Source organism: Cajanus cajan, chromosome 10 (assembly GCF_000230855.2).
Source record: "Cajanus cajan strain Asha chromosome 10, NIPB_CcT2T_4, whole genome shotgun sequence".
NCBI classification, from domain to species: domain Eukaryota; kingdom Viridiplantae; phylum Streptophyta; class Magnoliopsida; order Fabales; family Fabaceae; genus Cajanus; species Cajanus cajan.
Window position 1 is genome coordinate 18522000 of NC_138526.1, and position 25738 is coordinate 18547737.

The following is a 25738-nucleotide window of genomic DNA, read 5'->3' on the forward strand; positions in this document are numbered from 1 at the left end:
TGTAGAATGTTTCTTCATCTTGTGTTATTCAGCAACTATGAAGACTCACCTATAACAGAGACACTTTGTTTATTGAGCTAAACACCATCCTACCTCGACCAACCGTTTCTTCTAAAAATCATTTTTGAAAATCTTTCGGAACAGACGCTTTGAAAAAAAATATATATCCTTTTCTTTCTCTTCTCTTAACCCAAATGGAATTAAGATAATACTAATAGATGCATGGAGTATGCATAGTAAACATTCATAGGGAGTAGTTGGAGATGTCTTAGAACAGAGGCTAGGTACACCGATTCTAAGGGCTAATAGACCATAGCCAGAATAGGCAAGAGGGCCAAACAGCACGAACCTTAGGTTCAAGAAGCAACACCTAGAATGAATTCAACATGGCTATGGGCTAATGATCCATGTCAATAATTAATGTGCATAGATTAATTTCTTGAAAGTAAAATTAAATCTACATTTTAAGCATTGGCATAGAAGCATCATTGTATTGTTTGTTTGTTTCATGGGGATCTCTTTAGCCAAAGCACCTGCGAGTGCAAGAAAGCTTAACCACCGAACAATGATATATATCAACAAGAAGGCGTCAGAAGCCTAGTCCAACATGAGCACTCCATATAAGTGGTTTCGTATAGCCACCAAGAAAAATGAGACATATCAACAACAAGATAGAACAAAACTAGCAAAGGAGAAATAAGAAAGCTTCCAGGAACAAATTATATGACTAAAGCCAAGAGTGGCTTCAAAATAATACTCATCAAATAAACAAACACCATCATCAGGGAAAATGAATCTTTTCTTCATTAGCGTCTACAATAAAAAAAAAAAAAAGATTCAGAAAAAGGCAAGTTTTTGTACATGTTGAAAAAGTCGAAGCATTCAGAAAAGTCAAAAATAGTAAGAAAAAGGCTAGCTTTAAACATGTTGAAAAGTTGAAGCTAAGGAAATGCACCAACCAAAAAACCCCAACCAAGCCATCCAAGACTAACAACCGTCTAGGCTACTAGATATCAGAGATCCAAGTAAGGGGCAGAGTCATTGTACCTCCCATATCCAAAACAAAGATATCACTTTCCCTTACCAAGAGGTCTTTCGCCCTCCATCATAGGGGCACGACCTAGAAATCATCCACGTCGTCGTCATACATCCCCACTATAAGCAAGGGACATGGATCTTTTGTAGCAACAATCCCACCAGACAATCGAACTTGACATGACCAAGATTCGCAAGGCATGCAAGCCAATACACGTAACACCTATCCAATCAAAACAACATTTGATGGAAGACTTGCTTTGGAACCAGATTGATGTTGATTCCTCTTCAAGCTTCTCCCTAGATATTTGGCTCCTTGATTCTTCTCAAGCTTCTCCAAGACTTCCAATGGAGGAGAATCCTTGGAATCACCACGGTTTGGTGAAGAACACCCTTCAAGAGGTGCCATTCCTTGGAAGAGAGATAAGCCCCTTCAATCTTCACCACACTCTTACAAATATCATAAAATAACACCTTCAGTAGTATTAGAGTCGCAATGACCCCTCATAAGTCATAACTGATAATAAAAATAACACTTATAAAATAGTCCATTAGAAAAATATCATAAAAAATAACCCTTTCATTAATACACATACATTGCTTCCAACACCGCCTAATATCCCAAGAAACAATAATGAAATTCACCACTGCAATCAACACAAGTTGCAAATCACACATTCCAACCGAAAAGTGATATAGAAAGTTTTTATAGTTATAACTGGACCATTTATTCTATAACATTTATATGGACAAATATTAATAAGTGCATAGTGACTGTATCATCAATATTACAGCCAATCAAGTTTATGATCCTAAACTTCCTATTATTCACTTACGAAATTCAATCACTAACAGAGTAGAGAAGACACGAGTAGCTACATGAAAATGAGAAAATCCTGAGTGTTTGCATAAATTCTCAAATTGTTTCTCCGTTCTTTCGCTTCCATCATTCAGAAGCATCATGTTGTCTAAGCCAATTACCATTTTATCTACATCGGTGGAGTGAATTTCTTCAGGAACTATATACTCCACGACGATTTCCTTCCCATTTTGTGGCGAAGCTTCGTAGCAATTACTTAAAATTTTAATACATTTTTCATCCGACCAATTGTGCAATACAACCTGCAATCATTAAGCAACCAACGTGTTAATAACATGTAACACAACTTTATAATACTAGATAAATTTTATTATTATTAATATTACACATGACCTTATACATAAGTGGGTAAAGATAGAGTTCAGATCACTAACCTTCAATAATATAGCATCACCTTTAGGAACATTTTTAAACATATCTCCTTCTACATGTTTATCCCTTCACAGAATTTGATATATTTCACTTATTAATAAAATAAATAAATAAAAATAATATGTGCATCAAGCTTACTTAAAACATAGCGAACTTGCCAAACAAATTTCTTACAGAATAAATATACCTGGATGAATTGGAGCTTTGCGTATCGCATGGGGTAGATCAAAGTTAATACTATTTATAAAAGGATACTTGGAGATTATCATATTCAAATTTTGGCCAATGCCACAACCCACATCAACTAGCAACGATATTTCTTCAAATCCTTCATATGTTTCAAGTATCTTGTTCATCATGATTATACTTGAATTAGGCATTGCCTTATTAAAAACATTACTCAAACTAGATGTATTCATAAATAGGCACTCTGTGAACTTTCTCAAAAAATCCTTTGTCAAATTTCAGAAGTACCTCCTTAAAATTAATCCTAACAAAAAACACAACAATTTCATAAAAATCAAGTAATACCCTATTATCATAGAAGATATATCCATCCCTTAAAGGAGTTTATAGGTGTAACTTTATTAATAAATATTGATGGAAGGTGATCATGAGAACATAACAAGATCTATTTTGAGAGAACAATTCATTGAGAATTTGAAAAAGGAAATGCAGCAAATAAAAAATCCCAACCAAGCCATCTAAGACTAAGAGTCGTCTAGGCTATTGGATATCAGAGATCCAAATAAGGGGCAGAGTTGTTGTACCTCCCATATCCGAAATAAACATGTCACTTTCCCCTTCCAAGAGGATGGTCTTTCGCCCACCATCATAGGGGCACTACCCAAAAATCATCTATGTCATCGTCATACATCCCCACTATAAGTAAGGGGCATGGATATCCCACAGCAACAATCTCATCAGACAATCAAACTTGACATGACCAAGATTCGCAAGGCATGCTAGCCAATCCACGTAACACCTATCCAATCAAAAAAGCATTACAATAGTACATCCACTTGAATCCACCTCAATAACCATCATTCAAGAAATCTCGACAAAAAGACACGCCTGGAGATGCTGATGGAGAACCATCCTTGAAGCATCATATAGGGCCTAACATAAGGTCCATGGCTAGGAGAGTAGAGGAAGATGAAGAGCAGACCACACCAAAAGCCATGATCATCATGTGTGTGGATTTTGAGCCCTTTCCTTAGTTTGTTGCTTTTTTTTTTCTATTTTGCCCTTGTATTTTGGGGTACATTAGATATTAGGATTTTATTTTGTATTTTTATTTAGCCTTTGTATTATAGGGCAAAATTAGTCATAAGATTTATTTTAGGACTTAAACCTTGACTTGTGAGGTCAAAGTCCATTTCTTTCTTTTTCTAGGCTTAAAGGTACTTGACTCTTTTAGAAGAGATGAGATCCATTTCATTTGAGATGCATTTAGGGCTCATTTAGGGTGCATTTGGACTTGAAAATTTCAGCCAAATGCTCCCAAGAAACCCTAGATGCCCTTCTCTCTATAAGTACTCTAGGCCATCCACCTTATAGCCACTTTGGACATTTATGATATTGAGTGAGCCTTTGTGCCTCAACATTTCTTCTTATGGACTCCTCTCCATATGATGATCAATGGAGTCCAAGGAGGAAAGGGTCTTCTTCTCCACGGTCAAAATGGAGCGTAAGGGGCTGGATGTTTCTTCAAGGGAGAAGAGAAGGAATAAAGTGGGCGTAAGATGATGATGACGGGCGAATATGAAATATGAAGGGTGGGAGATGTTTTAGGTGCTCTAGGTTGGCTCACTGCACCAAGGATGGATAAAAGCCACTCAATGGAAACCTAATAATCACTCTAGGTTGAGAGGAGAGGTTTAGGCTATGGAACCCTAGTGACTAAGGAAAGATGTTGAGGCACAAAAGGCTCACTCAATATCATATAATGCAAAGTATTACAAGATGAGTGGCCTAGGGTATCTATAGGGTAAGGAAAGCATTTAGGGTTGCATTTGGAGGTACTTGACTGAGAAATGCAAGCTAAATGCACTCTAAATGTGGTGTGGGTTGTTTTCTTCCTAAAAGACTAAAATACCCTTTGACCTAAAAATGAAAAAAAAAAAAGTGGACTTTGACCTCACAAGTCAAGGTTTAAGTCCAAAAATAAATGCTAAGCTAATTTTCCCCATAATAGAAAGGCTAAATGAAAATACAAAATAAAATCCTATCATCTAAGGTACCCCAAAATACAAGGGTAAAATGGGAATAAAAGCAATAAAACCTATACTACTCACAATAGGCCTAGGATAGGGTCAATACTTCACACACATGATGAGCATAGCCCTAGGCATGGTGTCTCCTCCATCCTCCTCCATTCTCCTAACCATGGACCTAGTAATGGGTCCCACATGAAGCTCCAAGGGTGGTCCTCCATCATCCCCTCCTTCTTAAGAAGGATTTGACCTCAAATATTTAAGCTCATCTATGTCATTAGTCCCTACAAAAGGTGTAAAATCAGAAACTTTAATGAGGAATTAACTCTATAGTCGAAAGGAAGATCTTAGATGAATGCATTGTCATTGATCTTTTGGATAACTTCAAAAGGTCTACCTCCCCTAGGGCTTAGTTTCGACATCCTTTGAGTAGGAAATCTTGTTGGAGATTGTTAGAGATTGTTGGTGATTGTTTAGATGATGAAGATCATTGAGATAACAAGAAGGTTCCTCAAGAAGTTTTAGTTTTGATGATTTTGTATAAATGATGTTTGAGCCTATGTAAAAGGATATTGTATTGATGGTAATAGATATACGCTTGCGTGTGTGTTTGTTTATGTTTGATAATGTATGCTTAATTCAAGAATCTGTCAAACTTTTAAAGAATCCAAGAATTTGCTTTTTAAGTATTTCTATGAGTTAGCATGAAGTAGTAGAAATATCTTGAAAAGTGTAATTTACTACTAAGTGTTTAAACATAGAAATAGGACTTGATTCAAACAAGAGTTTCAAGGTAACTTTGTTAATCAAATTACCGTTCTGGGTAATATATTACCAAACCTATTACTGGAAAAGGATATTCAAATGTCCTTTGTGTTAATAGATTACAAAGTCTGTTACTGAACATATTTTTAAGGAACTCTGTGAGGTAACAAATTACAAAAGTTGGTAATAGATTAAAACAGATTCTCTTGCTTGGAATTACACTGAAAAAACAAAGTTATCATCGTGTTAATTGATTAGGACAGAGTGATATGCAAATCTGGGACTTTTCAAGCTCGGGTTAATCGATTACCACCTGGGATAATCGATTACCCTGGATAGTTTTCATGTTTTCTGGTTCAAATAAAAAGTAGGTAACAAACTATCTACATAGGTAGTAGATTACTACTGTTATTACTCTTTATAACCGAATCATGTCTTGCACTTTATGAAAACAATCTTTTTGAAATTAAAAGACATAGATTAGAAATCTTTTGAAAGAAACATTTTTTTTGGTAAAGTATATTTTTCAGAAACAAGATTAAAAGTGTTACAAAAGAAACTCTAAAAAAAATCAAGAAATGCAAAGAAAAAACATGAATTCTTGAAAGAAGAAATTCAAGAACTAGACTCAAGAGTGAAACATCTTCACAAAACTAGGTGATATTGCTCTGATCTTTGAATCTGTATTTTTGTTTTTACTGTGGTATCTCTTGAGATAGGGTGTCTCAACAAGAGATAATGAAATCTTGAGAAGGGTTTCTCAAGTAATTTCTGTAGGGTACAGAAATTTTGATTGTTCTCAATCTTGTGGTGTCAAGATTGATGTGTGTTTTGTAATATTGTGTGTGCATGGTGTTTGTAAACAATAATATAGTGAATGATCTTTGATTTGGTGGGGTGTTAAATCAAGGAAATATGGATGTAAGCCAAGTGGATGGCTGAAACAGTATAAATTTTTGTGTTCTTTATCTTCTAACCCTTATCTTTAAGAATCTTGTTGATTTCTTATTTAAAGGTTTTTAAAGATTTGAGAAACACGAAAATTCAATTACAATATCAACTCTAATATTTATTCTTGCAAATGATTATGGTTAACAAGAAGGTAATATAAAATCAACCTTGATTACAAGTGATTGATTTACTGCACATACTTTGATACTCTACTACATCAATAATATACCTTGTAATCTACTACTAATTTTTACTCAATTTGTATTTTAGTTTTCTTGATAGTTTATTTTTCAAGAATTGCGAAAAAGAGTATTATCTTAGGATAGAATCTATTCAATCCCCCATTCTAGATTCTAGTATACTGGGACCAACAAATCTATCCTTCCTCAAGTGAAGCCAAACCCAATCCCCAACATCAAAAGTCATCTTTTTCCTCCCTCTTTTTTGTATTTGGCATACTTTTGGGTTTGTTTCTCAATTTGGCTCTTGACTTTCTCATGATATTTCTTTACAAAATCAGCCTTAGATACGCCTTCTCTATGAAACAAGGAAGTAGTATTAGGGAGCGGGAGTAAGTCAAGGAGAGTGATAGGATTAAAGCCAAATACAAACTCAAAAGGGGATAAATTAGTAGTCTTTTTGACTACTCTATTGTAGGCAAACTCTATATAGGGGAGACAGTCATCCAAGTTTTCTTATTTCCTTTTAATATGACCCTCAACAATGTGAATAGGGGATGAAGGACCATCCTTGAAGACACATGTGGGGCCCATCACTAGGTCCATGGCTAGGAGGATAGAAGAAGAGGAGGGAGCTCACACACCAAGGGACACTCTCCTCATGATCATAGAGTATTAAGTACTCTCGTAAGCCTCATTAATATAGGATTTATTTTATTCCTAGTTTGCACTTGTCTTTTATTTCATAATTTTACCCTTGTATTTTGGGGTACCTTAGAACCTAGGATTTACTCTTGTATTTCTTTTATCCTTGTATTATGGGATGCTTAGTGTTTAGGCCGTGGGCTACTAAGGGAATCATAAGTGAAGTGGTGCATAAAGGAAACTTTTGGGCTAAGTGAGGCATTGGCGCAAGTGGAAGGGACCTTAGGTTGCATGTCTTTACCATGCACCTAGTTGTAGCTAAGCTTGACCCGAAAAGATGCTCCTTTTGGCCGAACCATGTGCGGAACACGTGGCTCTCATAAGGGTTTCATTTCATTCATATTTTTGAATGGAAATGATTGCCCAAATTATGACTTAGCTGTCACCAATCCCTAGGGTTACATCACCCCTCACTTATAAATACCCTAAGCCTCACTCCATGTAAATACTTTGGAAATTGAATATAGAGAGAACCTTGTGCCTTTATATTTTCCTTAATTTCTCTTGGATAATTTTCAGTCAAACCCTACCTATCTCCATCTTGAGAGAAAAACCCTAGAAGTAGCCTTCATCACCCATGGAGTGAGCTAAACCCTAGAGTGCATTCTCAAGCCTTTCATCAAACACATTTACCTCACCATCCATTTTCAATCTCCATTCTTAAAACACGCCCAACCTTGAAGAGCTTTGATCCAAGGAGTCAAGGTTTCCTTCTCATTGATCAACATTCCTCCATCAATGCTAGCAAGGATCCCATCATGTGGTATCTAGAGCTAAAGGTTCTTCAAGGGTAACCTCTAGTCCTTTTTAAATTCTGGTCATGTTTTGAGTCTTCTTGCTTGTAAAAAATGTTGTGCTAAAATGGGTCATTGCCTTACGATGTTTTCATGATCCATGTTGTCTCTTTCATGTGTTGATTCATGCCATATTCATTCTTGTGAATCATCTTGGTATTTTAGGCTTCTTTGTTTAAATTCCTACCTTTTTTGGTTTTAAGTTAGAGTTGTTGGAAAATTTTGGCTGCATGAGAAATATTGATGACATGATAATTTTTATTTTATAATCCATCCGATTTTGTCATAAGCTTGTCTCTCTTGAAACCACCTTGAAAGAATTCCAAGTTTTTATGCTTAATCATTGATATGATCAAAATATGACATTGTCGCAAGCCAAAAAATTTTGATCTTGCGACCTATGGTTTAGACATCCTTTCGAAAATCTCATCAATTAAGGAATGGAAAGAAAGTACTCACATCCCAATCCGGTATATGACAAAGTCGTGAGGAAAAGGTTTGGAGAGACAGTACTCACCTCCCAATCGGTATATGATAGAGTCATGAGGGAAAGTTCTAGAGAGATGGTACTCACCTCCCAATCCGTTATACGACAAAGCCCTGAGAGAAAGGTCTGGAGAGACGGTACTCACCTCCCAATCTAGTATACGATAAAGCCGTGAGGGAAAGGTCTGGAGAGACTGTACTCACGTCCCAATCTAGTATACGATAAAGTCGTGTGGGAAAGGTCTGGAGAGACTGTACTCACCTCCCAATCCGGTATACGACAAAGCCATGAGGGAAACATCTAGAGAGACTGTACTCATATCCCAATCTGGTATATGACAAAGCCGTGAGGGAAAGGTCTGGAGAGATTGTACTTACCTCCCAATCCGGTATACGACAAAGCCGTGAGGGAAAGGTCTGGAGAGATGGTACTCACATCCCAATCCGGTATACGATAAAGTCGTGAGGGAAGCTAAGCTACGAAAATACTCCCTCTTCAACAAGCTACAAATAAAAGAACGCACTATCACAAGAGTAACAATGGACCATCTACTTGAAGATCAAAAATCAAGTGGACAGTTTGTCAACCTTGTTACCTAATAGAGTACGCAACCAACACTCAACTACTCTAAAGGGCGAGGATAAGAGCAAATATACCTATCCAAGGGAAACAACGCAGAAGCACCAGCACCAAAGAGACGAGGAGAAGACCTGGATGAAATGTCTACGTCTTTACTTGCCTTTGGAAAAGCAACACAAAGCTATTCCAAAGGACAAGTAAAGAGGGGCAGCTATAGAAACCCAATTTCATTCGGACCAACAAAAGCAATGAAATAGACGTCTATTATCAAAGAAAAGGAGCTCCCATGTATAAAAACAACATGACACAACATCAGAAGGCCTAAAGCCCAAACAAGTTGGTTTTAGTAGCCCAGAACAGGCTGTTTCAAAACCCGAATGAGCCGTTCCAATCTCGAAATAGGTTGTTCCTAAACTAGAACGAGTCATTCCCATCTCGAAATGGGTCGTTCCTAAACTAGAACGGGTCGTTCCAAGTTACTCAAAAGGCCTAAAACCTTACTATAGAATGGGCTGTTCCAGAACAGGTTGTTATGAGTAAATATCGAACCCAGAACGGGTCGTTCCAATTCTGGAACGAGCGATTCCTGATTCATATTTTACCCATAACGAACTGGTCCAGAACGAGCCATTTTGAATCTGGAACGGGTCGTTCTAGTCAATTTTGAGGTCTATAAATAGACGACTCTGACACAAAATTTCGTCCAAGAGTCCTTAGAGCTCGAAATTTCTATCTCTCTCTCCCTCCTATTATATTTCTTGAATTTTGTGAGGCATATTGTAGTGTGAAAGGTAGCCAAAAAATGTCTAAAAGTCTCCATAGTTGAAGATCTAATAAAGCTTACTACGAGGTATTTCTCATCAATCTCTTGCTCCATCTTTCACTTCTTTTATTTTAAATATTGTTATAATAAAAGAAAATATTTAGACAATTTAGGGTCAATCGCTTAATTTAAATTTAGGCATGTAAATAACCATTCATAAAGGGGATTAAGTATTTATATTATTATTTTTACTATGCTAACTTCATTATAAGGGTACTGATAAAGGGCGTTGTAGGGGTGCTTAATACCTTCCCTACACGTAACCGACCCCCGAATCCAATTCTGGTTATCAAAGCCATTATTGGACTTTTAAAAACCTTTTCTTTTTCCAATGTTTTGAGTAAAACATTGGTGGCGACTCTATGAACCATTTTACAAAACCATTAATTAAGGATTAATATTATGCTAAGTCAGACGAAGACGAAAGCAACTTCCAGCAAGGTTTTGAATATGACAAGTATAATACTTATTGTTATTACTAACAAGTGTGTTAGTGTTTCAGATATAAGTATAGGTAAACTACTGAATAAAGAATATACATCCATACTAGAATCAAGGAGATTCGAGGCAAGCATTAGATAAAGGCTGAGCAAAAGAAGGAACTACATCAAACGAAGACACCCACAAACCCAGACACAAAGGAAATAAAGGACACAAGCATGAGTAACCAAGATGAAGGGTAAAAGCTAACAAGACGACAGATGAGGAGATCAAACGATCAAACGGAATGAAGCCTAGTGTTGAAGCGTCTAAACTGATCTTTGTTGTGAGGGGATCCTTCCCCCTTGCTTTGTGATGGATCCCCAGATTGGGGATTTTCTAGCATTCTCTATTATTTTGTTAGCTAGGGCTCTTGCTTGGCTGTTGAGCTGCTTGCGAGTGTTTTGACCACTATGACTTCCTTTGATCTATAGAGAGTATAATGCATGGATGTATGGATGCAATGAAAATGCAAGGCAGGAACTATTTTTTTTATTATTTATTCCTTTTTTCTGTGTAACACCCTTCCATATGCCCTTACCTCATATGCATGCGATGCATTTTATGCTCATGTGTTTGTTCCTAAACATGCAATTCAATTTTTTTTAATGTCGGGAAATTAATCTATGCACGTTAAGGTTAATGTTGATGATTCCTTTTTATCCATGTCGTTTATGATTATTGCCGGGATATGTTCTTTTGAACTCAAGGTTTGAGTGGCTCCTCAATTATCAGTGTGTAGTTAAACGTATTTAAACTCTATTCAGGGACATCTTAGCCTTCCCTCTGTGAGTATTCACTATGTATTTTCCATGTATCTTTTCAGTACCATTTTAATGTCATAAGGGTCAAGAGAAAAGAAGAAAGGGGATGTTTGTATTTTTTCAAAAGGTTGTTAGAAGGGTTTTTTTTTTCAAAAGGGATTTTTAAAAGAATGGCTAGCCAAGGTGGGCTTTAGTGTTTATGGATATTAAACAAAGCATATTTGCTACAAGGAAGTTATTGTTATGTTTTAATCGCGTTTTGGAAAGTGGAGTGATGACTTAGGGTTGTGCTTTGCTTAGATGATCCCCCTGAGCTGCCTTTCTTTTCGACTCGAGTTGCTGCTTTGACGTCCTCACTTTTGCCTAGGTTACTTGAGGTGTGTTCCCTAGCGGAGATTTTTTTTATCCTTACTTTTGCCTAGGTTACCCTTTTTTTACTTGTGGATTACCCAGCGGATCTTGCCCTAACTTTTGCGCAGCCCCTTAGTGGGTTTCCTGTCGGACCTTCATTTTTTGCAGCATTCGTGAGGTATGGGATGTCTTTATTTTGTCAAATCCTAGTCATGTTTGGATTCATGTGATTACTTCTCTCCTACCCTTTCCATGCTATTGTCCAAATAACATTTCTATTGCAAATAAGCTTTGTTTATTTGGGGTTAGTCGATGAGGCCTAGAGTGAATATTTAGGGAGAAGAGAAATGAAAGAGTGTTATGGCATTATAAAATAGTACCTCCAATTTACAAATGCCCCTTTAGCAAAGCTCGACCGCCTGGGCGTGCCCCGTGTTTGTGATTCGTACACGGAGAGATAGACGGAGGTTGCCCCCTAGAGATTCATGGTTGATGATTTGTCAGACTACTTTAGGAGCACATTCCCACTTACTTGAATGTCGGTGTTTTGAATTTGGAGTGAAACCTTTATGAATTCTTGTTTTCTAAAGGGAATACTCGAGCCGCCTTTCGATTTTCAACTCGAGCAGGCATTGATTTTTTATTTTTTATTTTTTTTATTTTTTCCTAACTTTTGCATAAGACGTATCCTATTGAGATTTTTATTCTTTTTTATTTGCCCTAATTTTTGCCTAGAACGCCCCATGCAGGTTTGCGTCCTAGCAGGTCCTCATCATGCAATGCCTTTATTCTTCAATTGGGTTTTGTCTTGTAATTCCCTAGAAGCAAGGATTCGTCCATTCTTGATCATTCCTCCTATCCTGACAATTGTCGTTTCTGCATGGGAAAGTCTCAGAGTTTGAATCATCGATTTGGGTGTGTGATGCCCCTAATTATTGATAAATGTTCCCCGATTTGATGTGTCGGGTTCTCATTTGATTATAGTAATTTCAATTATCCAGTCAACACGCATAGATTAGGTTTCCTTTTTATTATTATTTATTATTTGCAAGAACGGTATGTTATCTATATGAAACGTAAAATAGGATGCAATGATACTTGAGAAATTCAACGGATATCATTCTCATTGATTTTTTGTTTGGAGAACATTCTTTGCATACTATTATATGTGCCTTCCATTTCTAATGAATGTATCCTAATGTACTCTCCTACGAGATGCATGATGTTTGTTTTCTGCCTAAATTTATCATTTTTTTTACTAAAGGTTATGATGCATAAATTTTTCTATATATTTTTGTTTTTTTTCTTCGAAATAAACTATCGTATATGATGCCTTAGAGCTAGGGTATAAAGAAGAGTGTTAGTTTTTTTTTATTGATATCTGTTTATTTGTCTATTCCTTTCTATTTGAAATGAACAAAAAGAGAACACAACAAATGCAACACACATATGCTCAAACAATTGTACACCCGCGGACAGTCACGTTCAAATCCTTGGTTTGTGGTCCCTATAAGAAAAGTTCATTGTATAGGATGGTTCTAATCTCATTGGTCTTAAGGCTCCCAAGGTGCCCCCATTATACGGACCCAGTACCTCTGTCGCCGTCACCTGGCAAACTCTAAGGTTTGTCGCAGTATTTCGGGCTAGAGTAACCGTTTATCACCTTGAGTGTGATTTCTGACAAGTCCCGCAGGCTCCAAGGCCAAACTTGAGTCGGTCGTATGTCATCCACTCCCTATGTTTAATACCCTCATGTCGCCGGTTGTAGGGGGAACTGTTGTGTGCAAAGGTTTGTGTACAACTTTTATTCAAACAGGTGCAGAATTTAAACAGGCAAACAGATATTAAAGCCAAACAAATAAAATAAACAAAGTAAAAAGGAAAAATATTTAAATTATTATTCTTATTTTATTAACTTCATCATTTATATAGGCTTGACCTTCTTTAAACGTCCCTAGTGGAGTCGCCATCTGTCGCAACCCGAAAATTTCTGATCTTTCGACCTATGGTTTAGACATCCTTTCGAAAATCTCATCAATTAAGGAATGCCCGGACACCAGACTAATCCGTAATTAATGGTTTTGTAAAATGGTTCATGGAGTCGCCACCAATGTTTTACTCAAAACATTGGAAAAAGAAAAGGTTTTTAAACATCCAGTAATGGCCTTTATAACCATAATCGGGTTCGGGAGTCGGTTACGTATAGGGAAGGTATTAAGCACCCCTACAATGCCCTTTATCGATACCCTTATGATGAAGTTAGAATAGTAAAATAATAATATAAATACTTAATCCCCTTTATGAATGGTTATTTACATGCCTAAATTTAAATTAAGCGATTGACCCTAAAATGTCTACATATTTGCTTTCATTATAACAATATTTAAAATAAAAGAAGTGAAAGATGGAGCAAGAGATTGATGAGAAATACCTCGTAGCAAGCTTTATTAGATCTTCAACTATGGAGACTTTTAGGCGCTTTTTGGATACCTTTCACACTACAATATGCCTCACAAAACTCAAGAAATACAATAGGAGGGAGAGAAAAAGAGAAATTTCAAGCTCTAAGGACTCTTGGAAAAATTTTTGTGTCCGAGTCGTCTATTTATAGACGTCAGAATTGACCAAAATGACCCGTTTTAGATTCAGAATGGCTCGTTCCGGGCCACTCCATTATGGGTAAAATATGAATATGGAACAACCCATTCCAGAATTGGAACGACCTGTTCTGGGTTCAATATTTACTCATAACAACCTGTTCTGGAACGACCCATTCCAAAGTAGGGTTTTAGGCCTTTTGAGTAACTTGGAATGGCCCGTTCCGAGTTGGAACGAGCCGTTCTAGTTTAGGAACAGCCCGTTCCGAGATGGGAGCAGGTTGTTCCAGTTTTGGAATAGCCTGTTCTAGACTACTAAAACCAGCTTGTTTGGGCTTTAGGCCTTCTAATGTCGTGTCCTATTGTTTCTATACTTGTATGATAAAATGGTCGTGAGTCTTTGATGTGCCTTAGAGAGTCAATCATGCATGTTAATTAGTTCTAGCATGTTCTACATCACTTAAATATCATGTGTAATTAATTTCTTTGCACATTCTTGTTTTAAAATTTTCGGCCATTCCAATAGTCCTTTGTGTACTTGATATGCATACATATTGTTTGATGATTTGAGTATGAGAATGATTTTTATGTGCATATTTTACTGTTGGGCATTTTCACATTGAAAGCTTTAGAAATCACTCAAATTGTTGTCTCATTAAGCCATCACAAGTTGTTAAAAAGGACACTCCTAAAACTTTTGCTAATCCAATTTCAGACACAAGTGTAAAACCCAAGCAAAGGAAGGATTTTAATACAACAAAAAAAAGGAAAAAGTGGCTAGACATTGTTTTAAAAATTGGGCCATAAACAAGTGCAAAAACAACAAAAGAATGAAAAACAAGTAAAAAAGGTAACCTTTGCTAGACTTGTGGACCTTGGGACAAATTTTCCTACCTTAGCAATTGGAGTTGTTCTTGGACCATTGAACAATAATTTTTATGGCCGAATGAGACCTTTAATGGAACATATTAAGTGCATCATTTCTTTTAGACTTGTTGAATTCCATTCTAGTTCCATTATAGGACTTAATCTTTTGAGTGCTTGCCTTTCTTAATGTGCCTTAATTTTAGCTTTGTGTCTTCCTTCTATTCTTAAGTTTGTCACATTCATCTCCACTTGAGTTTAGCTTCTTTAAATTTTTCCTTTTTAGTTTTTATTCCTTGGCCTCTTGTACTATTGGTATAGGTGAGGAAAGCTTCTAGAAACCACACACTCTCTTGGTAGACTGAGTGGACGGGCTGTTTGAATTGGTGTCCAAGGTGCTTGGAAAATTACACCAAAAACTAAGAGATCAAACACCAAGGAGAGGACTAACTTGGGTGTTCATTGTGAGGGGTAGCAATTTGGAGATTTGAAGACTTGATTTTTCTAATTGTTTTTCTGTTCTGCAATTTTTGGCTACTTGTATTTTCAGCCTTTGATTCTTTGGTTTTGGTTTGAAATTGGCCTCTTTAACTAAGTAGTTTTAGGTTAATTCGAGTAGTTCTTGTGGTAGTGGCTTGAATACCACCAAGGTCACTTCAAACTCCCACCCTAAGGAATCCGACTAGCACATGCTTTAATTGCTTTCCTTGCATGTTTTATTGCTTTGGTAGTATAATTGCTTTAGATCTTTTACTGTACTTATTTTTTTTTAGAAGGATTCAAGTTGCCTATTAGGGGGATATGCACACACACACACTCAATTCTTGTGCAAAAATTGTTTTTGTAAGAAAAGTATAAGATTTTTACTTGAAAAGGCTTGGTTTTTAAGTGATTCCTTGTAGTCCACCTCCCTTGATAGTTCAATTTGTACACTTAGGCATTTTTATACTTATCTTGCACCATAAAAACATTTTTGAAAACTTTTATCACTCACTCTTTGTGAAAACCTTTTTGTCAACATTTTGAAACCTATTTGTGAAAACTTTTCTTGATCAAAGATGAGTGATCATTCTAGTGTACGTGTGCAAAATTCATATAGTAGTAGGCGTATTATTAGAAATGAACTTAGGGAATTAAAAGAGTACCTAAGAAAAAAAGAAGAAGAAAATACAAAAAGAGAAGATGTGGAAGAAAATATGCACAAAGTTTTGATGATGCCAAAGCATTGAAGAAAATAAAGGTCAAGTTAAAGCAAGTTGATCAAGAAGCAAGATCTCAAGTAATAACTAGATAAGTCTTAATCTTTTTGAAATAAGGATAAGTTGATTGAAAAGAAAGAAAAAAGAGTATTCACAAGATTAAACAAAAATATTTTTAACTAGAAAATAGAAGCTTTCTACATCTTAAGTTTTCATAAGCTAATTTGGTGATATCTGTCTGGTAATCGATTACCACTTGATGTAATCAATTACTAGAGAAAGAAAACTTCTTTATTCAAGGTTCAAATGTTAAAATGTTCTCTGGTAATCGATTACCAGTCATTGTAATTGATTACCAGAAGATGAAACTTCAAAATTTGAATTTAAATGATACAACGTTTCAAACATATTGAACTTAAACTGTTGTAATTGATTACCAACTCTTGTAATCGATTACCATAGCCTCTTTTCTGAAAAATTATAGATAGTTACAACTTTTCGTGAAAAGACATAACATAAGAAACAATTGTCTATAAATACCTATAGTTTTTCAAAGAAAGGTTACAAACTCTAACGTGAAAATCTATTTAAAAACTACTTGGCCAAAATCATTTGCAAAAATCTCTAAAGAGTTCATCAAGTTCTTAGAAAGTGTAATATCTACTCTTCAAAGAGAGTCATTCTGTAATACCCAATTGATCATTGGATCTGTGAAGGAGAAAAGGTTTCTCTCCTTGTTGGTTTTTGAATCTCAACACAAGGAAAGGGTGTTCCGAGGTGTTGGAGGATTCAAGTCTTGTAAGGTTTACAAGAATAATGGAAATCTTAATTGGGAGACTTGAGGACTGGACGTAGGCAGGATTGGCCGAACCAGTATTAAATTGAGTTTGCAATTCTTCTTTCCGTACACTTTTAATTACTTGATGTTTAATTGTGTTGGAGTAGTATTTGCATCATTCAATCTTTACATATAAATTTATCTAAGGAATTGAAGTTGTAAGAAAGTAATTCGGAAAAGTTTTTATAAGAGAAAAATTTGGAAAACTTAATTCACCCCTCCTCTTAAGTTAATTGAGACTAAGTGACTAACAAGTGGTATCAAGAGCAGGTTTCTTGTATAAGGCTTAAAAGCTTCAAGAATTGAAATGGCCTCAACAATTTTTTTATTTTCCATAGGAAACTCCATTAATAGACCTCCAATATTCAATGGTGAAGGTTATCATTATTGGAAATCTAGGATGCAAATTTTTATAGAAGCCATAGATTTAAACATATGAGATTCTGTTAAAAATGGTCCTTTCATTCCCACTATTGTAGTAGGAAATGAAATTAAAAATCTACCCAAAGATCAATGGAATGATGATGACAAAAGAAAAGTTCAATACAATTTGAAAGCCAAAAATATAATCAATTTTGCATTAGGCATAGATGAATATTTTAGAATTTCAAATTGTACAAGTGCAAAAGAAATGTGGGATACATTAAAAGTAACACATGAAGGCACTAATGATGTTAAAAGATCTAGGAGAAACACTCTCACCCATGAATATGAATTATTTAGAATGAATCAAAATGAAAGCATACAAGACATGCAAAAGAGATTTACACATATAATTAATCATCTTGCATCTCTAGGAAAAATGTTTCCTAAAAAAGATCTTATTAACAAAGTTTTGAGATGTTTGAGTAGGGAATGGCAACTGAAAGTGACTATAATTGCTGAATCAAAAGATCTAACAATCATGTCTCATGCATCTCTATTTGGAAAACTTCAAGAGCATGAAATGGAATTGATGAGACTAAGTCAAAATGAAGATAGAAACAAAAAGAAGAAAAGTATAGCACTTAAAGCATCTTCATCCTCTTATGAAGAAAATGGAAAAGATGACAACATTGAGGAAGATGATGATGATGATGAATAAGAGCTTAGGCCTTCTTCATATTTAAGCTTAGTCCATTCTTCTTAACTCCTTTAAGACTTTCACTAGTGGAAAAAAGACTTTTAAAATCAGTTATTTTTAACTTTTAAAATCGGTTATTTTTAACTTTTAAAATCGGTTCTGTAACCGATTTTGAAAGAGCCGATTTTAAAAGTTATACTTTTAAAATCGGTTAAACAACCGATTTTAAAAATCAACTTTTAAGATCGGTTGTTTTATAACCGATCTTAAGAGTCTGGTGCAGAACAGCCCGTTCTCCATGGAGTACGGCCCGTTCTGCTTGTAGAACGGCCCGTGCTCCTTGTAGAACGGGTCGTTCCAGGTTCGAAATTTACCCAAACTGAACCTAAAACGAAAATGGAGACGAGAAAAGCATGAGAAAACAAAAAGAGACACAAGAAGAACATGAGAAGACGAAAATGAAAACGAAAACGACAACGAAATTTACCTTATTGGAGACTATAGAAAATGAGAGCGTCAGAGATTAAAAAAAGGAATGGAGGGAAAGATTAAAGAGAATGAGAATGGAGGGGAATATAAAAGATTTCTGACGATACTTTTAAAATCGGTTATTTAAAAACCGATTTTGTATACTACATACAAAATCGGTTCTGAAATAACTGATTTTAAAAGTAACACTTTTAAAATCGGTTATTTAACCGATCTTAAAAGTGTTCATGTTATTTACAAAATTATCACCGCGTCACTTTTAAGATCGGTTACCTTGTAACCGATCTTAAAACTCCGATTTTAAATCTAATTTTTGCACTAGTGTTGGCCCCTTGGCATGATGTCACCACCTGTCATAGATAGTTTTCTTATATTTATAGATTTGTCTCTACATCACATTTTATGTTGTATGAATTACATCTGACACAGAATGTCTATCATAAAAACTTGATTTTTCACTAGTGAAATATTCGGCCTTATTTGAGATACATTTACAAAATTACAATTGGAATAATTTAAAAGGAAATATAGTTTATAGTGTTAAAAATGATTATTTATTTCTAATAAAAAAGTTTTATAAATGAAAGTAATTTAAATTTTTTATTCTAATATAAAATTTTAAAATGAAGAAATCTAACTATTTTATCAAAATAAGAAATGAAAGAAATCTAATTGTCTTATCCAAACACAAGATTTTGAATGAAAGAATTTAATTTCTTTATCCAAACAAAAAAATTTAAAAATATAGGAATTTCAATTGTGCCAATTGTAATTTCTAAGAATTTCAAATTCATTGAATTATTAGAATATACCATCCAAACGCAACCTAATTAAAATTATTAGAACATTTTTTAAGTTTCTATACCACAACATATATATTTGAAACTATATTAGGAGGGTGAATATATTAAATTTTTTAAATCAAGAAATTTTAGTACACAAAAGATGATTAGATTTTTTTCTTAATAAAATTCTAGGCATGCATATAGGATGTGCTGGCACTCTAAAGCCTATCAAACATCCAAAAATATTTTTTTTACACCAACAACACCCAAAATTATTAAGTAGATAAGGAAAAAGAGAGACAAACAAACATGGAAGAATAAACCAAAACTCATGAAATAAAATAGAATTTAGGCATAAGATGGTATCTTGGAAATAAGCCATATATATAAAGATTACAAAAGAAAGCTTCCCAAACAAAAGGAGGCAACAAATCCCACCAGTGAAAATCAACATGATGATGCAACTCATAATTAACTAACATGTCCTACTTGTCTCCATTCTGATTACTCTCTAAAAAAAACGAGATACTTGTAAACATATATGAGTTCATTGTTGCCATACAAACAAGTCTCACATTGATAAAATAAGAGAAAAAATAAAACTTATAAAATATATTCATACTCCAATGATAGAGAGACCTTTTGGGTGGTGACCAAACATTACTAAAATTTCTCTTATTACATGCGACTTTTCTTGCAAATTTTCATCGCAAGAAACGATGTTCCTACAAATTTTTCTGCGAAATTTTATCTGCTTTATCTGCAAGAAAGTTTCCTGAAAAAAAAAATATTTGCAGGAAAGTTTCCTGCGAATTTTTTCAGAAGAAATTCTGTAGGAATATTTTTTACAAAAAAAATTAAAGAAATTACTATAAATTCCTATCAACAATTCTTCAACTTCCAAATGCTCACAATAAATTCATCCGAAACATTTGTTTCCATACTTCCAACTTGTGATACATAATCTTTTAAATTCTAAGATTGTAAATTATAAACCTAACATTCAACCATACAAATCAACTTCGAAGGTAAGTGTTGTCCCAACATATATACTCTTTAATTATTTTATTTTCAATCGATGTGGGACTTGAAGTTTTTTTAAAATACTAAACTAATAAATTTAATTTTTTTTTATTTTTCCTGCGGATTAAAATTTGCAGGAAAATCTGTAAGGAAAGATACTTGCAAAATTTTTCTACCATTTAGTAAGCATTACTTGTGAATTTATTTTTGCAAGAAACAAAATAAAATTCTTACAATATTTTCTGTAAATTTTTACCATGAAAAAAATTTTCTATGATCATTAAAATTGTAACAAAATTTGCAAAAATTTATTGTAAATTATTTTTCGTAAAAAAATTTGTAAGAAATATCTTTAAATTATTTTTCGCAAATAAATTCGTAAAAAAATTTTGCGAAATTATTATTGCAAGAAAATTCGCAAAAAATTTCTAGTAGTGAAAAGCAAAACCGTGAAGGCTTAGGCCCAAAGCGGGCAATATCTCATCATTGTGGAGTTGCGTGTAAAATAATCTTTTAAAAATAACCTTCATAAAATATCCCCTCAAACAAATATCATAAAATAACACCTTCAGTGGTATTAGAGTCGCAATGACCCCTCATAAGTCATAACTGATAATAAAAATAACTCTTATAAAATATCCTATTAGACAAATATAAATAAAATAAAAAATAAAAAATAAAAAAACCCTTTCATTTATACGCATACATTGCTTCCAACACCGCATAATATCCAGGAAACAATAATGAAATTCACCACTGCAATCAACACAAGTTGCAAATCTCACACATTCCAACCAAAGAGTGATATAGAAAGTTTTTATAATTATAACTGGACCATTTATTCTATAACATTTATTTGCACAAATATTAATAAGTGCATAGTGACTGCATTATCAGTAGTACAGTCAATCAAGTTTATGATCCTAAACTTCCTATTATTCAATTACGAAAATCCTGAGTGTTTGCATAAATTCTGAGTGTTTGCATAAATTCTCAAATTGTTTCTCCGTTCTTTTGCTTCCATCATTCAGAAACATCGTGTGGTCTAAGCCAGTTACCATTTTATCTACATCGGTGGAGTGAATTTCTTCAAGAACTACATACTCCACGACGATTACCTTCCCATTTTGTGGCAAAGCTTCGTAGAAATTACTTAAAACTTTTATACATTTTTCATCCGACCAATTGTGCAATATGCTCTCCAATGATTAAGCAACCACGTGTTAATAACTTATGTAACACAACTTTTTAATACTAGATAAATTTTATTATTACTAATATTACACATGACCTTATAAACACTAGTGGAAAATTAGTATATTACGTCACCTCTTTATCACTTTTTATTTTTTTCTCTGTAAACCCTCTCCCTCTCCTTTGTTACTGAATCATTTTTTTGTCTTTTGCAGAGGGGTGAACTCTTTGTTACTCATTCGCACACTGTTACAACTCATCAGGTATGAATCAAGGTTTTGTTAACACTTTTTTGCTTCGCATTGTTATTGTGACTATCTGTTCTATTCAATTTTTTCGTTGGCCTTTTCTTTTGCGTTGTTCTATGAAGCAGAACGACCTGTTCTACTTGCAGAACGTCCCGTTCTCCAAGCAGAACGTCCCGTTCTCCAAGCAGAACTACTCATTCTCCAAGCAGAACGACCCGTTCTCCAAGCAGCACGGCCCATTCTCCCTGCAAAATGGGCCATTTTGAATGGAGCACGGGCCGTTCTTCTTGGAGAACGGGTCGTTCTGCTTGCATTCTTATGTTTTTTTTTACTACTTTTTTACGTCGAATTTATGTAATGTCCGACGTAAATTTACGTCAGTTTTACAGGATCGACGTAAATTTACGTCTCCCGCATCTACGTCGGTATTTTTTCTGCCGTAAAAAGCTCATAATATCTAACGTGGAATACCTCTTTTGTACTAGTGACATAAGTAGAGTTTAGATCACTAACCTTCAATAATATAGCATCACCTTTTGGAACACTTTTAAATATATCTCCTTCAACATGCTTTATCCCTTCACAGAATTTGATATATTTCACTCATTAGCAAAATAATTAAATAAAAATAATATGTGCATCAAGCTTACTTAAACTAGCCATACAAATTTCTTACACAATAAATATACCTGGACAAATTGGAGCATTGCGTATCACATGGGGTAGATCAAAGTTAATACCGTTTATAGAAGGATACTTGGAGATTATCATATTCAAATTTTGGCCAATGCCACCGCCCACATCGACTAGCAACGATATTTCTTCAAATCCTTCATATGTTTCAATGTATCTTGTTCGTCATGATTATACTTATATTAGACATTGCCTTATTAAAAACATTACTCAAAGTCGGATCTGACTGGATGTGTTCAAAAATAGGCACTCCGTGAACTTTCTCAAATAATCCCTTTTCAAAGTCTAGAAGTACTTCCTTAAAATTATTACTAACATAAAATACAACAATGTCATAAAAATCAAGTAAAACCCTATTATCATAGAAGATATATCCATCCTTAAAGGAGTTAAGTAATTTATAGGTGTAACTTTATTAATAAATATTAATGGAAGGGTGATCATGAGAACTTAAAGCTCTATTTTGAGAAAATAATTCTTTGAGAAAATTTAGTTTTTTTATTAAAAAAGAGAGAAAATATTATGCTACTGTGTTACTTACATGGCCTCGACGATTACTCGCTGGTTGCGAAAAAATGTTAGGAAAACCAAAGAACCGTTAATTTCATCTTTGAGGAAGTATTTACCAGCAGGGGATAGTTGGTAAAACCTTTCAGTGTGACCATGTTGATTTGTGCGCGTGGAACAAATAAGAAGAGAGTTACTCGCTAATAAACATAACAAGATTCGCAAGGCATGCAAGCCAATACACGTAACACCTATCCAATCAGAACAACATTTGATGGAAGACTTGCTTTGGAACCGGATTGATGTTGATTCCTTTTCAAGCTACTTCCTAGATCTTTGGCTCCTTGATTCTTCTCAAGCTTTTCCAAGACTTGCAATGGAGGAGAAGCCTTAGAATCACCATGGTTTGGTGAAGAACACCCTTCAGGAGGCGCCACTCACTACGTCAAAAATATCAATAGATGACGCTTATTTTAATGATAGACAGCGCTTAAAAAGCGCTCTCTATTTGAACGATGTCTATTAATAGATAATGCTTCTAAAAAAGTGCTATCTATGTATATGCAAATAGAAAGCACTTCCTTTTAAGTGCGCTAACTATGTATATGCAAATAGAAACAACTTCCTTTTAAGTGCGCTATCTATGTCTAAGTACCTACATGACGCTTTTAAAAAGAAGTGCTCTCTATCTTTGAATGTATAGACAACACTTTATATTAAAGCGTTGTCTTTGGTTTATCTTATAGAAAGTGCATGTAGCAAAAGCGCTTTTTATATTCTAGCCGATAGAAAGCGCTTCCTTATATAAACGCTATCTATATGTTTAATTTTTTTTTAATAATTTTTTTACATCATTGACACTTGTTGATTTTGCTATGCATGCAAAGATAAATCCCAAGACATAGAACTATAACAATCAATCAACAATGTAGCCAAATTTGATTCAAAAATATAATGTATAATGTATACATTAAAATTAAAAGATTAGTTTATATAAACCTAACATGTATTACATTTAGTTTGTTGCAATAATAGTTACATATATCTAAACACAATCAATGCTTGTCCATTACCATGCAACTCCTAGTCTTAGACTCAAATAAATAAAAAAAAGGAAATGTATATAGACCTAACATATTACATTTAGTTATTTGACATTAACTCGACAGTAACATATAATCAATGCTTGTCCAATATCATGTAGTTCTCTCTCTTAGAATATTCCACAGCTCATTGGTTCTACAAAGAAAAGAAAAATTATAAGTCACCAACTAGATACAATATAAAAGAAAATGTATAAAGATAAAAAAAATAGCATAAAAGAAAAGTGACATGGCCTAAAAATGCTATAGCAGAACATACTAACCTACAAGCATTTTTTAATGACATATAAACACCAATCTTCTCTAACTTCTGTGATTTGATCATTAGAATATCGTTGCACGCTGCATCTAGGGAAGTACTGAAAAAAAATATAAAAAAAATAAACCAACTGAGATTGTACATAAAAGAAATTATAAGGAACCAATATATTTTATACATCTTTTGGAATTGTCCCCCTTTCACAATAGGTGATAATTTCCTTCATATACCGACAAATGTAATATCCACAATCGTTGCCATTTGATTGCTTCGGACACTATAACCAAAAGGCAAAAATATCAATATAATTAAAATTGTCATCAGTGATTGATTTTCAAATAACAATTATAATTTACCTTAATTGTTATCCAATTGATGTTACTTGACTTAGACTTTGAAACCATAGCTCCTCTTTGAGCTCGGTAGGCTTGTATAACCCTAGTTAATAAAGATAATAATAATATATGTATATATATATATATATAAGTAAAAAAACATAGTACAACAAAACACACAAAATATCAACCATTTGTATATTCTTACATATCAAACAAATTCTTCAAATCTTTTCACATACTTATGTCATTCTCCAATGGATCAAGATAATGAATTATCTCCATTTTAAGATTGATTCCAAGCAACACCCAATGATGGCTAAAAAAAAATAAAGCGAATCAACAAATCTAAATTTTTTATAACTTTCAAAATAATATATTGCTAATAAAGTTCTGAATAAAAAAAAGTCTTACCCTGTATTGATTGGTGCAAGAACAAACTTATCAAGCACCTTATTATCAACAAAAAATACTAACTATTTTTTGCATTCGTTCTTTCACAGGTAATTCATGTGTTGTTAACTGAGGGGATAAGAAGAAGAACACCATATGATTTGGCTTAACAATTGTGTGATACAGGTACCTTATGAAAGAAAAACAATATAATAATGAATTAGTAATATCATAAATGAGCTAATTAAAGTTTAAAAGTTAATGATGCAAAGTTTTATGACGTACCCAATAATATAGAAATTGCAGCAGCACCTAGCCATCCATGATCAATAACTTCTCCAATAACTTCTCCATTTACTATTTCTTTATGTTCATCAAGTCCAAATATACCTTTCTCCATTTCTATAGGGGGAGTGACTCTGTCGACTTCAATTTCAAGTGTAAAGAGAGGTAGTTGCACCATTCAGGAAGATTGCGGCGAATTATAGTGCGAGGGGTATGTTGAATAACCATCTTCCCTCGATTTTTTGCTTTTGGTGCAATAGAGTCATTCATATTATTAACCCCTTTCAATCCTCACCACACTTACAAATATCATAAAATAACACCTTCACTGGTATCAGAGTCGCAATGACCCCTCATAAGTCATAACTGATAATGAAAATAACTCTTATAAAATATTTTCTTAGAAAAATATCATAAAAAATAACCCTTTCATTAATACACATACACTGCTTCCAACACTGCCTAATATCCCAAGAAACAAT

The 25738-nt window shown here is 34.2% G+C and overlaps 1 pseudogene across 1 annotated transcript; it reads right to left on the reverse strand.

The window, feature by feature from the left end:
* Positions 1-1551: 1551 nt before the first annotated feature.
* On the reverse strand, positions 1552-25371 carry LOC109817811 (isoliquiritigenin 2'-O-methyltransferase-like; annotated as a pseudogene). The gene is made up of 5 exons (XR_014429956.1): positions 25257-25371; positions 22933-23081; positions 22371-22753; positions 22195-22259; positions 1552-2157 (listed from the first exon to the last, which is right to left on the reverse strand). The product of XR_014429956.1 is annotated as an isoliquiritigenin 2'-O-methyltransferase-like (transcript).
* Positions 25372-25738: the final 367 nt, after the last annotated feature.